We start from the raw sequence: 3,847 nt of genomic DNA on the forward strand, positions 1-3,847 counted from the left end.
AAAACATAAATTGCTCACATTGAAACTTTGTTGGCTACAGAGCAGAAAGGGTGGTGCATCAGGAACAGGAAAAGCCCTGGTGCAGGAGGGCCGTCCGGGAAGAGAAGTGCGTACTGCTTCCCGGTGCTTGGTTCTTTGTGCAGGATGCAGGCCCTGCTGATGGCTAATCTTCAACATACAGGAAAGGAATGTGGAGCCGTTTCCTTCTGTTTTCCCTTTGTTGCCATTGCCCTCTTAAACCCCTCTTATCTCTTTATTCCTCCATCCTTCTGTCCTCTGGCCTCTAACTTAATCTGTGGCATCCCAGAATTCTTCCCTTCTCACAGTAAGGTAAATGAGATACATTCCATAAAGTACTTCACATATACTAGGTGCTCAGTACATGTGAGTTCCCTTTCCCTGTGTGGTCTTTGTCCCCAGGTTCCCATTGTGGAACCTTACCTAAAACTCACTGGCTGTCCTGAGTGGTAGGCTTATCTTCTGTTTTTATAATGAGCCCCTTTGATAATTCCTGATTTTGTGCTGATGAGATGATTGAAGGTGGGGCCCCGTAGATAGCCTCGGGGTGGGGCCATTCCTCAGAAAGACCCCGTGATTAGAGGATTAGAGGTTGGATTAGAGGTTGGAACTTGCTGGCCCACCCCCTGACCTCTGGGAAGGAGGATCACTGGGGCTGGAGATTAAGTTCCCTGAAGACTCTTGAACAAGATTTGGTGAGTTTCCTGACTGCCAAGCATGTGGAGGGGCTGGGAAGATGTGGTCCCGGAGAAGCCCTCCACCATGCCCCCCCCCCCAAACCTCATCACATCTCTCCCTGCACCTTGTTGATCATTTTTATCCTTAAAGATCATTGGCCAGCGCCGCGGCTCACTAGGCTAATCCTCGACCTGCGGTGCTGGCACCCTGGGTTCTAGTCCAGGTCAGGGCGCCGGATTCTGTCCCAGTTGCCCCTCTTCCAGGCCAGCTCTCTGCTGTGGCCCGGGAAGGCAGTGGAGGATGGCCCAAGTGCTTGGGCCCTGCACCCCATGGGAGACCAGGATAAGTACCTGGCTCCTGCCATCGGATCAGCGCGGTGTGCCGGCCGCAGCGCGCTGGCCGCGGCGGCCATTGGAGGGAGGGTGAACCAACAGCAAAGGAAGACCTTTCTCTCTGTCTCTCTCTTGCTGTCCACTTTGCCTGTCCAAAAAAAAAAAAAAAAAAAATCATTGAAAATTAACTGGCAAAGTAAATGTTTCCCTGAGTTCTGTGAGCTCCCCTAGCAAATTAATTATACCCAAGGAGGGGAGGAATCCCGGTTTATAACTAGAAATATGAGGGGCCCAGACTTGGGATTGGCATCTAAATGGTGACCCGGGGCTGGGGGCCAGTCTCATGAGACCGAGCCCTCAGCCTGTGGGATCTGACGCTGCCTCCTGGTAGACAGTGTGGAATCGAATCATCAGATAACCAGTTGGCTGGAGATTGTTTGGTGGGTGGGGTAACCTCCCCCACAAAACACACACACACATCTGGTTACAGGACTGTTCTGTGCTAAGAGTAGAGAGTAGGAAAAAAGTTTGCTTTTTCCCTATATGCTGAATTATTCTCTCTAGAAGATGCAGTATTGAGCATTAAGAGGTGTGTTTGGGGGGGGGGGGTTAGGCATTGTAGTATAGCAGGTAAAGCCTCCGCCTACAATGCTATCATCCCACATAGGAACCGGCTCAAGTCCCAGCTGTTCCATTTCTGATCCAGCCCTCTGCTAATGACCTGGTAAAAGCAGTGGAAGATGACTCAAGTCCTTGGACCCCTGTACCCACATGGGAGACCCAAATAGAGGTCCTGGCTTCTGGCGACACCTGGCCCTGCTCTGGCAGTTGTGGCCATCTGGTAAGTGAATCTGTAGATGGAAGATGTCTCTGTTTCTCTGTCTCTCCCACTTTTTGTAACTGAGTTTCAGATAAAAATTTTTTTTAAAAGGTTGTATGTTGATAGTAGGTTTACAGTGATTTTTTTCTCTTGTTCTCTATTTTTTTTTCTATTGAAAAGAAACTATTTGTACAACTAGAGAAAAAAGTTCATCAAAGCACTCTTACACACCCACCTGCCCATGACACTCGCTTCTGTTGGCTATTCACTGCCCTCATGGTCAAGTCCAAATCTCTTAAGTATGGCTCACAAGAGCTCCGGTGAGTTGCCTGGATCTAGTTATGAAACCTTATCTCCTGCACTACCACCTCACCCACACACCCCACACTCTGGCAGCTCTGAACCTCCTCCAGCACCCTGAGCAAACCACGCTGTTGCCTGATTCAGTGTTGGACTCTTGGCTCTGAAACTTCCACTCCTGCTCTTCCATCCAGTGCCCACGCACAGGTCCACACTCAGACACACACTCTGGGTTACCTGGCCAATTGCCATGGCTCAGAACTCAGTCCAAACACATCCTCTCTGAACCCGCTTCTTATCGAAGTTTCCCAACGCAAAGCAAACATGCTATGCTTTGTTGCCCTTTGCCCAGGTAGAAGTTTGTCAGAGTGCCTTGATGCTTGATTGCATTTGCTTATGGATTCATCTTGTCTCCCTCCTTAAGGGCAAGGACTATGGCTTTTATTTGGCATATCGGAGATGTTCAATTAACTAGTAACTAACTGGGAAGCTCTGTAGCAAATGTCAGAGTGGGAGGAGAGAAGGGACTACAACCTCTACCTGCTTTTACGGGGCCTGCCACTGCATCCTGGAAAGGAATGTTATTAAAGACAGGAGAAATTTTAATAATGAAAATCAAGCACTGGGGCCAGCACTGGGGCATAGCGGGTAAAGCCACCGCCTGCATGTTGGCATCCCATATGGGTACCGGTTCGAATCCTGACTGCTCCACTTCCGATCCAGCGCTCTGCTATGGCTTGGGAACGCAGTAGAAGATGGCCCAAGTCCTTGGGCCCCTGTACCTGTGTGAGAGACCCAGAAGAAGCTCCTGGCTCCTGGCTTTGGATCAGCACAGCTCTGGCTGCTGCGGTCATCTGGGGAGTGAACCAGCAGATGAAAGACCTCTCTCTCATCTCTGCCTCTCCTTCTCTCTGTGTAACTCTGATTTTCAAGAAAATAAATAAATCTTTTAAAAAATAGAAAAAAATCAAGCACCGTGTATGCTTTGCCTCTCATTTAACCCATGATTCACTTGCAAAGAAATAGTACTGTATTTTTGAAATATGGGAAATGGAGACTTCAGAAATGTAAAGTGACTTTCCCAAGGTGCAAGAGCTAGTCAGCTTCCCAAGTACAAACTCCTAATCTAAACACGATAATGTATTTGATCCAGCAGCTTGAATGAAGCCCTCAAAAATCTGCCCAGGAAGTAATCACCTCAGCCATCATCTTGACCACTTTTTATTTTTTTTTATTTTTTACTTGGTAACAGAGAACCAAGTGATGTCTTTTTTTTTTTTTTTTTTTTTTTTGACAGGTAGAGTGGATAGTGAGAGAGAGAGAGACAGAGAGAAAGGTCTTCCTTTGCTGTTGGTTCACCCTCCAATGGCCACCGCGGCCGGAGCGCTGCGGCTGGCGCACCGCGCTGATCCGAAGGCAGGAGCCAGGTACTTCTCCTGGTCTTCCATGCGGGTGCAGGGCCCAAGCACTTGGGCCATCCTCCACTGCACACCTGGGCCACAGCAGAGAGCTGGCCTGGAAGAGGGGCAACCGGGAAAGAATTGGCGCCCCGACCGGGACTAGAACCCGGTGTGCCGGCGCCGCAAGGCGGAGGATTAGCCTAGTGAGCCGCGGCGCCTGCCCATCTTGGCCACTTAACACACAAGAAACTTGGTTTCTTGCAAGAGAAAATCCTGATGTCAACTGATTAATCCAAGTT

The 3,847-nt window shown here is 49.2% G+C and overlaps 1 long non-coding RNA gene across 1 annotated transcript; it reads left to right on the plus strand.

The window, feature by feature from the left end:
• The first annotated feature begins 367 nt into the window (after positions 1 to 367).
• On the plus strand, positions 368 to 3,099 carry LOC149125587 (uncharacterized). The gene is made up of 3 exons (XR_016210798.1): positions 368 to 713; positions 1,696 to 1,869; positions 2,872 to 3,099. It is a non-coding gene; the product is annotated as an uncharacterized LOC149125587 (long non-coding RNA).
• Positions 3,100 to 3,847: the final 748 nt, after the last annotated feature.

The sequence above is a fragment of the Oryctolagus cuniculus genome, chromosome 7, assembly GCF_051225735.1.
Source record: "Oryctolagus cuniculus isolate XC-2025 breed Fujian yellow rabbit chromosome 7, ASM5122573v1, whole genome shotgun sequence".
In the NCBI taxonomy this organism is placed as follows: domain Eukaryota; kingdom Metazoa; phylum Chordata; class Mammalia; order Lagomorpha; family Leporidae; genus Oryctolagus; species Oryctolagus cuniculus.